Source organism: Neoarius graeffei, chromosome 1 (genome assembly GCF_027579695.1).
Source record: "Neoarius graeffei isolate fNeoGra1 chromosome 1, fNeoGra1.pri, whole genome shotgun sequence".
NCBI lineage: Eukaryota > Metazoa > Chordata > Actinopteri > Siluriformes > Ariidae > Neoarius > Neoarius graeffei.
In genome coordinates, this window is record NC_083569.1 from 71,026,022 (window position 1) to 71,038,422 (window position 12,401).

Sequence of the window (12,401 nt, forward strand, 5' to 3'; positions counted from 1 at the left end):
TGAACATCATGGCAATATTTGGGCTTTCAGTAATTTCTTTGAACTGTTCTTTTTCTGGGGCAGAATGATTGTACAGCATACATCTTTAATTAAAAAAAAACACACTAGAATTTGGTGCACAGGTTTTAATTTTCTTTGGGTTTTCTGGAATCAACACAGGGTTAAAATTATACATACAGGGTGAAAAATATACATACAGCACACCTAATATTTGGGTAAAATGTCTCTTCGCAAGATTCACCTTGACCAAACATTTTTGCTTACCATGAACAAGCTTCTGGCAGAATTCTGGTTGGATATTTCATGACTCTTCATAGTAGAATTGGTAGAGTTCAATTAATTTTTTTTTTCTTGGCATGGACTTGACTTATAATCACAGTCCATATATTTTCAATAGGGTGGAAGTCAGGATTTGTTTTAAGCTTAATGTTAGCCTGCTTTATCCTCCACAACCAGCTCTGATGAGTGTTTGAGTTCATTGTCCTGTTGTGACTCCCAAGTCCCAAGTCGTGTTCAAGTTTGATGGTTTATGCTGAAGAATTCTGAGGTAGTCCTCCTTCTTCATTATTGCATCCACTTTGTGCAATGAACCAGTTCCACTGGCAGCAAAACAGCCCCAGAGCGTGATGATCCTACCACCACCACCAGCTGGTACAGTGTCCCTCTGTACATGGTGCTCATTGTGGCCAAACAACTCAGTCTTTGTTTCATCTGACCATACAGTTATCCTCCAGAAGGCTTTTTCTTTGTCCGTGTGGTCAGCTTCAAACTTTTGGAGCAGGGGGTTATTTCTTAGATAGCAGCCTCTTAGTCCATGGTGATATAAAACTCACTGAACTGTAGACAGTGATCCATCAGCTTCCAGTTCATGGCAGGGCTGTGCCATGGTGGTTCCCAGGTTGTTCCTGACCATCCAAACCAATTTCCTTTCAGCTGAGGGTAAAAGTTTGGGTTTTCTTGAAGCAAAGTGGCTTGGCAAAGTGACTACACCTCACAATAACTTGCATACAATTGTTTGAACTGATCTTGGAATTTGCAGTTGTTTAGAAATGGCTCCAAGAGACATTCCAGAGTTGTGTATATCTGCAATCCTCTTTCTCAGATCTGCACTGAGCTCCTTGGACTTTCCCTTTGTACTGTGTGCTGGTCAATCCAGTGAGTGCTGTAAACAAACCCTTTTTATGAAGGCACAGAGAAGCTACCAGCTGTAGTCAGTCATGATCACTAACAGGAAGTTAAGAGACCTTGGCCTTGGCAAGATAAGAGACATTTTGGAAGTTTCAGCACCTCTGGATTAATAATCTATGTAAGCGTATGTAAATTTTTGACACTGTATGTATACTTTTGACCCTGTTGATTTCAGAAAACCCAAAGAAAATTAAAACTTGTGCACCAAATTCAAGTGTTTTTTTAATTAAAGATGTGTGCTGTACAATCATTCTGCCACAGAAAAAGAACAGTTCAAAGACATTACTGAAAGCCCAAATATTGCCATGACATTCATATCCAAGATGACATTCATGTCACTGTATGTAAACTTCTGACCACAACTGTAAGGTGGAATTGTGATTTATTTTATCTGTTTCAAAACAAAGTATTTTATGTGATTTGGCATACATAAGTGACAAGTCTGCACCATGCCTTTATTACATTTGCATGCCGCTGTTTAAGTTTGAAATAAATTATTTTTTTGTACAATTTTTAAAATATTTTTTAATAATCACTGTGGGCGGCATGGTGGTGTAGTGGTTAGCGCTGTCGCCTCACAGCAAGAAGGTCTGGGTTCGAGCCCCGTGGCCGGCGAGGGCCTTTCTGTGCGGAGTTTGCATGTTCTCCCCGTGTCCGCGTGGGTTTCCTCCGGGTGCTCCGGTTTCCCCCACAGTCCAAAGACATGCAGGTTAGGTTAACTGGTGACTCTAAATTGACCGTAGGTGTGAATGTGAGTGTGAATGGTTGTCTGTGTCTATGTGTCAGCCCTGTGATGACCTGGCGACTTGTCCAGGGTGTACCCCGCCTTTCACCTGTAGTCAGCTGGGATAGGCTCCAGCTTGCCTGCGACCCTGTAGAACAGGATAAAGCGGCTAGAGATAATGAGATGAGATGAGATGAATTACCCACCTCAGGCTCTGTGAATATCGGTGAATAATAACCTTGACTTCGTCTCAGTTATTATTCACCGATATTCACTTTGGCTTTGGTGAATCATTGTTAAATAATGACGTTTTCTTTTTCCAAAATAAATAAACCAAAAATATGCCAAACAATCAACACCTGCTTAAACCAATGCTCATGCTCTCACTGAAAATCGGTCCACAATAACCAGTATGAACCAACACCTTAAGGAACCTATTGTTGACGGGCAAAATTCAGAACAGAGTCTAAATAGCAAGATTTTTCTTTTTTTTTCTCCCCAGTTCTGTCACCTGCCAATTTCCCACCCACCAGCCATCTCTCCCCCATCATACCAACCGGGGAGAGTGAAGGCTAACACATGCTTCCTCAGAGACACATGAAGGTCAGCCAGCCACATCTTTTCAAACTGCTGTTCAGGCTCTGCTACAGCACAGTGTAACACACTTGGAGGACACTGCTATCTACTCTCTTCTGCTCAAAGACACCAGTAATTGGCTAATATTGCAGTGATTGAAAGACGAGTGAGCGTATGACAACTTTCCCACCGAGGAAATTTTGCTCCCTTGGCCATGGACAGCTGTGTCACAGTTGAGGAATCGAAATTTCAAATCCTGACGATGTCACAGTCATCCATGAGCATGAGCCAAAGGAGCAGAACTGGCCGTGCTGTCTGGGTGAACACTTTTTTTTTCTGTTTTGCTACTCAGGAGTCCCTGAATAGCACGTTTTAATATTTAATATTACTTTGGAGATCACAGTTTTCAACAGTTATCAGCTTCATTTTTATGAGGACCTAGATTTTTTTTTTGTCATGAATTGAGTAAACATCCAACCCCATAAGGATGTTATATAGCACCCACTGCTCTGATACAAGTAAACAGTTCAGTCATGTAGGTGAACAGTTAAAAGTTAGAGGTTTTGCCTTAACTGCGGCTTGGCTGTCCTGGGATAATCTTGTGATCACATGTCAAGACCTGTAACTACACACACTCACACACAGTCATACACACTAAGGCCCTGTCCACACGGCAATGGATTCAGGTGAATCTGATAAAATTGTTTATCGTTTCGGCCTGGCGTCCATACGGCACCGGCGTTTTGGGTGCCCTAAAACGAATTTTTTTAAGAATGGGTTCCAGAGTGGAAAAATCTGGCAACGGCGCCGTTGCGAAGTCGTCTGGATGAGTAGAACGGATTTGTTTACAATGACGTCACAACCACATGACTGTCAGTGCTTCACGCCGGGTAGAAGTGTAACGAACTCGATGCGAGTTGTCAACAAATCCTATAACTTGGTTCATGAAACGCGCTTACAAAATATTTTCACTGTGAATATTTATTGTGTAATGGTGCAAAGTGAGAGAGAGAGAGAATAGCCCTTAGGGCAGAGTCTTTAGTCCAAACACTGCGTAAGCAGTACCAAACCGCGCACCGCCCGTGTGCTTTCCAAAAACAAAAACAATCCCGCCAGCAAAAATAGGAAAAAAAAAAAAAAAAAAAGGAGCGATCTCACCTCTTCAGATGTTGGTTTAAGTCCGACAATACATTCCTCAAAAAGGGCGTAGAAGAACAAAGTAATCCATCAACGTGTAGCATTCAATTTATTCCGGACCATTAAAGAATTCTGGATGATATCAGAATGTTGGCGTACCGGCTTCCATCTACCCCCATTCATTCCTCTTTCCGCGTTTTTCGTTTTACGCTACTGATTAATAATCAAAACTTTGTGGCTGATGCTACAGAAGAAGGGGTTTATGCGCATGCGTCTACTTCTTCTATTGTTCTGGTGTCTCCGATGGGACCGTCTTACAGCGCACGTAGTGGTGTGGCATGTGTATTGCATCGTTTTCAGCAAGCGTTGCCATATGAACCTGATATTTTACTGATCCGTTGCCCATGTGGACGCGATATTTAAAAAAAAAAAAATCTCGTTGCCGTTGTCGTGTGGATGTAGCCTAAGAGGAACACATTCACTGTGTGACAGAGCATCATCAACACCTCAGGAAAGATTTCTAAAAGAAATGGTTTGAAACAGTGTTATCATTGAGCTGAGTTAAACTTTTCTAAAAGTTTTTTTTTTCCAAGTCATCTATTTTTAATTTATCTAGAAGACAAAGAAGCATTTACTTGTCACATGTACACTCAAGCACAGTGAAATTCCTCCTCTGCATTTAACCCATCTGAAGCAGTGAACACATACACATAGCAGTGGGCAGCTATACTACAGCACCCAGGGAGTAGTTGGGGGTTCGATGCCTTGCTCAAGGGCACTTCAACCATGATACAGTGCTGTTCATTCATTCAACTCCCCTCATGTTTTTCCTGCCGGTCTCAGGAATCAAACCAGCAACCCTTTGGGCCCAAGGCTGCTTCTTTAACCTTCAGACCATGGCTGCCATGTCATGCCATGTTCCTCTTAAACCTTTCTATGGTCCTTATGGTGGTTTTATGGATTCTCTTGTTTATAATACAATTCTAACAAACATGGATGAACAGATGTGGCTGAATTTCATTCAAATATGCAAATTCCACATCAATTCCTGAGAAACAGTATCATCCATAATCCTACCAGTAACTGCAACCTTTCAAACCTTTCATATAAGTTGGGTCACGCAAATTACTACAAATCTGCAAGCATGAATCAAGGTTGTCAGAAACATGTCTATAAACAGAGGATCATTTATTTTTTTTAAATAAACCATAGATGTGTTAGTATGGTCATTTTTTGCTTTACAAAAAAAATTCAACTCATTGGCTGGAATGTCAAATTTCATATTTTTTTCTTTTTCATTAAACATTTATACTGGTTTATCCATCTTCCTTTCATTTTATGAGAAACTAGTTTGCGCTTCCTCACTTGCCATCTATAATATACCCAATTCGTTCTTGTGTCTTCATGTATGTTTAAACAACCACATCACTCTCTCTTTCCCTCTCTCTCTTTTGCCCTTTCACTTTTTTCTCTCTCATTACCTATTCATCCCTTCTTGCTTATAAATGTTTTATGAGCTGAAAAATATTTTGCAGGGCTGCCAGTCTAACCCAAAACTCTTACACTACACGCATTTCATAGAGATGTCTCATCAGGAGCTGAAGGTGAACGCAGGATTGTCTGAGGTTACACGCATGACAGCGTCTTGCAAAGTGCCAATCTTCCTCACCATGCCAACAGTTGGCCTGGGAATCAGGTTTCTTCTCGCAACTCTCTCTGTATCTTTATCTGTCATCAGATTTAATCATACACTCTCAGAAAAAAGTATACAATTATACATACAGGACACTTTTTCGATGGAATAAAAACATGTTCTATTCCCTTCTAGTGGGTTTCATTCATTTGGTTTGATAGCATGCAATATTGTTAGCATATCACTTAACCTACGTGTATTACATCACTCTACCTAACGGAGAATGAGTGTTGAATATGGTTTACGATATTGCATGCTTGTCAGGGCAACATGATGTCACACATCGGAGCTGATGCAAATATTCAATAAGAAAGTTTTCTGCTGCGCATGTGCAGAAGCATTTCTTTGTTTGCCGGCGGCGCCCGCAGTAAACTGCCGCAGTGAATTGAAAATACCTAAGATACGTAGTACACGTAAAACTTCCACACTGGCAAGCGACTGTGACAATTTGTAAACAAGAATGACCGCCAGGTTTACTTCGTTAAATACGGAAGATTTTGAGAGAATTTTGAAAGAGAACGACACACTGAACACCTGAAAGGCCACCAGAACTTCATTAGATATTCTTCACACATATTTACAAGAGAAAAACATACCAACGGACATCAAAAAACTGGAAGAGAGCAATAGCATAGGATCAGAACCAACATTGGATGTTGGTAAGTAATCACCCTGCTCTTAACTTTTTGTAAAATCTGTAATTGTTCCACTGAATGTGTATGTATAATAATAATAATAATAATAATAATAATAATAATACTGTTTTTTTCTTCGTGGTATATCAGATATATTCCATTCAGCTAGCATGATATTGAACGAGTCAAAGACTCGTTCAATATCATGCTAGCTGAATGGAATATATCTGATATACCACTCAACACCAGCCAATATGAATTCATTATTCTACATACAGGACACTTTTTTGATGGAATAAAAACATGTATTCTATTCCCTTCTAGTGGGTTCCATTCATTTGGTTTGATAGCATGCAATATTGTTAGCATATCGCTTATCCTACATGTATTACATCACTCTACGCAATGCAGAATGGGTGTTCGATATCTCATCTCATTATCTCTTGCTACTTTATCCTTCTACAGGGTCGCAGGCAAGCTGGAGCCTATCCCAGCTGACTACGGGTGAAAGGCGGGGTACACCCTGGACAAGTCGCCAGGTCATCACAGGGCTGACACATAGACACAGACAACCATTCACACTCACATTCACACCTACGGTCAATTTAGAGTCACCAGTTAACCTAACCTGCATGTCTTTGGACTGTGGGGGAAACCGGAGCACCCGGAGGAAACCCACGCGGACACAGGGAGAACATGCAAACTCCACACAGAAAGGCCCTCGCCGGCCATGGGGCTCGAACCCGGACCTTCTTGCTGTGAGGCGACAGCGCTAACCACTACACCACCGTGCCGCCTGGGTGTTGAATATGGTTTACGATATTGCATGGTTGTCAAGACAACATGACGTCACACGTTGGAGACATGAACAAACATGGCCGCCAGGTTTGCTTTGTTAAATATGGAAGATTTTGAGAAAATTTTGAAAGAGAAAGACGTGTTGAACACCTGAAAGGAATGTGTATGTATTATAATAATAATATTGGCCAGCTTTTTTTTCGTGGTATATCAGATATATTCCATTCAGCTACTCACCTTTGACTCATTCAATATCATGCTAGCTGAATGGAATAAATCTGATAGACCACAATAAAAAGCCAGCCAATATTATTTAATTATTGTACCTTTAGGGGTACAACGGCTTGTCACTGAGGCAGTACCCATATATACTGCTTGGGAACATACAGTATATATATATATATATATATATATACACACCTTTTTGGCCCTAAAAAGGTACATATAGTTACCTTGAGGACCTATAATGAGCCCTAGAGGGTACAAAAGTGTAAACTATACCTTGAGGAACAGAAATGGACTCCTACTGTACTCCTATTTTTAACAGTGTACCTCATATCCCTTCCTACTGCTTACTTCCACCTCTTTCTCTGTCACACATACCGGTATAAGCGCATGTATACACATACAAACACATCCACCTCTAGGACTCTAGGATTGTTGAGTTTCTGTCAACTTTATTGATTTAGCACACAATAGCAAAAACTGATCGATAAAAACAATCCACCACCTTGTCACTACATGGAAAGTTGCATATGTTCATACCCTCCTTTTCTTGTCATTTGCATGATTTTTAAGATTAGTACTTTCCTGAAATATTGAGAAAATGTGAAGTCTGTACCAGATGGCTTTTCTTCACTTCAGGAGTGATGCAAATTTCTATTTCTATGCAGCATTTCGAACCGCACGCTGTCACATAGGAAATATATTTAAATACTCATTGTGATTGTCCCATGGCTGAAATTAACATACAGCTCAAGCAAGAACAATATAAATAGAGTTAAATAATAGCTTAGCATTAACCTCACACTCACAAGCAAAGTCACAACAAAATCAAAATGATATGTACTTCTACTTGAATGCACACAGCAAGAAGTTAGGCTGTACTCACACACTAGGCTTTTTCCCCCCCTTTCACCAGCACATTTTGCACGTAGTCCAACATGAAGCAGGAATAAGGTGGTTAGAACGTGACTGTTGCGGCTCACGCTTATTCCTTCACAGCAGAACACCTTTCAAAAACTTTTCAGAAGTGTTGAGTGATCCAGTGGTTTTTTTTTTTTCCAATCTAACTAATCAGGTCACAGCTCAAGGGAAAAGATGGAGGAGGAAATGCAGGTGGAAATATTAATCTTGTTAATGAACAACTATAAGTAGCTTTATATTATGCCAAATCAGAGCCAGTATTACAACATTTCATTGTAAATACTTTACATTAATTTGGGACATTGGTCTCAGATGTAACTGTTCTACATTAACTGTAGTACCTTACAGTAAATGCTGTACAGTTGCAGAAGCTTTTCCTGCCGTTAATGTTCTATCTCTGAAGCCAAAGCCTTCTCTCTGCCATAGTTAGGCTATAATAGGTTATAATAGTAATAATAATAGATCCAATTATAGTTAGCTTGATAATACTCGGATACAGTGCAGACCTTATGGTAGCAGTGTTGCTATACTAACACTGGGCGTGCTGCGTGAGCCACTTCTATTTCACATCAGCACAAACAAAAAGATATTCTGAAGAGTTGGCAGCTTTACACAAAGCTGACACACTACCGTATCTATTTTGGCTGAAGCTACACTCCTCCAGGAAGCTCTTTTTTATACAGACATGTCTAGTGCGAATAAAAATCCACTGATTTCAAAGATGCCTGATTATTTTTATGTGAAACATATGCCCTCTTTGTTGAGCATGTTTTTAAGCTAATTAAGCAAGATAAGTGTTAGTTACTTCAAGAGCATCCAAGTCGATAAACTGTATTATAGACTCTTGCAGCTCGAACTAAAATTGAACTAAAATTAAGTTTACTGAAGTAAAATTAACTAAAATTTCTTTCCCGTTTTCTGCATTTTCTGCAGGTACACATTCATTTTTACTGTAGGTGCTATATTTAAAAAATGCCTGGAGCAGTTAAGGAATATTATACAACACTGTCCATTATTATACATACAACATACTTTTTCGATGGAATAAAAACATGTATTCTATTCCCTTCTAGTGAGTTTCATTCATTTGGATTGATCTCATCTCATCTCATTATCTGTAGCCGCTTTATCCTGTTCTACAGGGTCGCAGGCAAGCTGGAGCCTATCCCAGCTGACTACGGGTGAAAGGCGGGGTACACCCTGGACAAGTCGCCAGGTCATCACAGGGCTGACACATAGACACAGACAACCATTCACACTCACATTCACACCTACGGTCAATTTAGAGTCACCAGTTAACCTAACCTGCATGTCTTTGGGGGAAACGGGAGCACCTGGAGGAAACCCACGCGGACACGGGGAGAACATGCAAACTCCGCACAGAAAGGCCCTCGTCGGCCACGGGGCTCGAACCCGGACCTTCTTGCTGTGAGGCGACAGCGCTAACCACTACACCACCGTGCCACCCCATTTGGATTCATAGCATACAATATTATTAGCATATCGCTTATCCTACGTGTATTACATCACTCTACCCAATAGAGAATGAGCGTTGAATATGGTTTACGATATTGCATAGTTGTCAAGGCAACATGGCGTCACATGTCGGAGATGTAAAACTTCCACATTAGCGAGTGACTGTGACAATTTGTAAACAAACATGGCCGCCAGGTTCGCTTCGTTAAATACGGAAGATTTTGAGAGAATTTTGAAAGAAAAAGACACGTTGAACACCTGAAAGGAATGTGGATGTATAATAATAATAATAATAATAATAATAATAATAATAATGAATGGTTGTCTGTGTCTATGTGTCAGCCCTGTGATGACCTGGCGACTTGTCCAGGGTGTACCCCGCCTTTCACCCGTAGTCAGCTGGGATAGGCTCCAGCTTGCCTGCGACCCTGTAGAACAGGATAAAGCGGGAATGAGATAATAATAATCTCGGCTGGCTTTTTTCATGGCATATCAAATATATTCCATTCAGCTAGCATGATATTGAACTCATCTTCTACTCGTTCAATATCATGCTAGCTGAATGGAATATATCTGATATGCCATGAAAAAAAGCCAGCCAATATTATTTAAATATGGCTGTTGAATTCTCAAATCTGATTAGTCCGAAGGTGTAGATCAATTTAAGACTAACAATAAAGGGACTAAAATTTATTGTTATTTAACAAAGAAAACGTCTATTGAAGCTTTAATTAAAGAGGCATTTATTGAACATGTATATTGTTTATTACCGGCGAGTGGCCTAGTGGTTAGCGTGTTCACCTCTTGATTGGGAGATTGTGAGTTCTACTCACGGTTGGATCATACCAAAGACCATCATAAAAATGGTGCCTTCTGGCAAGGCACACTGCAATACAGATGTGAGTGGGGAGTCAAACTCTTGTGGTTATTAGAAGACCAGCCCCCCACTGTAACCCTAGCTATGTAATATAGGCGAGAGGCTGAGGACTATGAAACAGAAATCGGCGCTGCCAAACGTGCCACGTACGGTGCGGGAAGGACTTTGATTGTTTATTAAGCTTGTCTCCGATCAGCTCTTTGTGACAGTCCACGAGAGAGTTTTGAGAACAGAAGACCAGCCACTTTCTCTGTAACATGACAAGCTGAAATTTTGTTTTCATATTAACATCAAGACAGGAAAAAAGAGAGGCTGGTGAGGGAATAATTGTTTACAGCTACTATAATGTAAGTGATAACAGTCACAAACTTGTAACTACAAATAATTGTAACGATAAACTAATAAAAATACAATGCCTTGTTTTTTTTAATTAATAAAACTTAAGGGCAAAACTTCAGTAACACCATTTCAAATCAGGACACAGCACTCCATCTTGTTGTTGAGTATAGAGAGTGTGCACGTGACGTCACGAGGTCACGTGATATTTGTTTATCCGCCATTTTGGACGGCAAGGTCGCGCATAGAACTTAGACGAACCCGTTCTAATTATCAAGTGTGTGGGAGTAGATCTTTCGAGAATGGTTATATCTTGTTCAGCATTTGGTTGTACCAATAGACAGGGCCAAAAGGAGGGCCTGTCATTTTATAGATTCCCCGCAGACGAGGAGAGACGCGCAAAATGGGTGTCCGCTGTGCGAAGAGAAAACTGGTACCCCAGTTCTACCAGCCGAATTTGTAGTGAACACTTCATATCAGGTAGGTGTAATCTTCTAATTCAATACTCCTAGTACATCTGTTAAGTTGATTTTCGGATTGAATGATAACTACATACTTAGAAACTAGACAGAACAGTGTTTGTGGCCGTCAGTCCGCTTGATCTCTAACGTTTAAAATGGCTATGCCTAGCCCTACTACCCTGGCCTAGTCTATGACAATGTTTTATCTTTTTGGCTCATATATGCCTTTGAAAGGCCAATCCATAGTAGGGATGGCGAAAACTAAAAAAAATCTTGACCGACCACCGAGCCTCATTAGCCGGTTAACCTATGAGTTTAAACAGGGATGCAAACGGCGGATGCCGCCTTTTTCACGGCTGAATCGCGCAGATCCGATTTTTTTTTTTAGGGGGGGCATTGGAGTGTCTGAATAATTTCATCAAAGTAAATTATGTATTAAAATTACTAAATGAGCAAATGCTGTTACAGTCCATGAAACATAGGAAGTATTAATATGAGAAGAAAACAGTTAATTAGAAAGCTGCGCACATTTGTGCAGCTTCCGCGCAAACGTGCGCAGCTTTCTGATTTACTGTTTTTCAGACAAAAACATACATATTTACAACCCTGTCATTATCTGGAACTGAGTTTACGAACATTCTTAAGATAAAACGTCCTGCATAGTCTCTTTATGATAAATGTCTTAATGCCACTTGCCCGTGAGGTTATCAAGTAGACATTCTTCTTCGGAACCTTCCAGAGGTATAGTTGGGATACCCATCCCGCAACAAAATATTTATAAGCTTCCAGGCTCTTGTAAGCTTTGAGGGCTTTGCCAGTGTAACACAATTCACGATTAACGAGAAAATTGTAAATGTCGTGGTAGGCCAGATCGGGCAAATCGCCGGCACCGCAGCTCTGAATTTCCCTGAACAAGGATTGTGGCAAGTTGTACGGATCTGCAATCCCCAACCTGGAACACTTTTCCACGTAACGCTGCCTCACGTCACCTTCAAGATGCTGAACAAACTTAGACAAGTAGTCTCGCGATGTAGATGGGGTATTTTCTGAATTTTCTTGGGGATTACTGCCTGGATCCATTATGCTCGCGCAAGGTAAACTATCCTGATGCCATCCAATATGGCGGAGTAGGCGGAGTACACACGTGCGGGTCACGTAACTGCACATCCTCTATAATGACATGCCTTGTCATGGTTTATTCCCAACCCAGTCTCACAGGAAAAAAAAATTTCATATGCAACTTATTTGCAACAAATTCTATAAAATGAATATAAACATTCTGTCACAAGCATATATTGCATATCATCATATCAAGCATTCATTAAAATATACTGTAATATACTGTATGCTACAT

The 12,401-nt window shown here is 40.4% G+C and overlaps 1 protein-coding gene across 1 annotated transcript in view; it reads right to left on the bottom strand.

Moving 5' to 3' along the window:
* Nucleotides 1-12,401, bottom strand: part of slc8a4b (solute carrier family 8 member 4b) — a 150,848-nt gene that overhangs the window by 30,797 nt on the left and 107,650 nt on the right. The window lies entirely within an intron of this gene.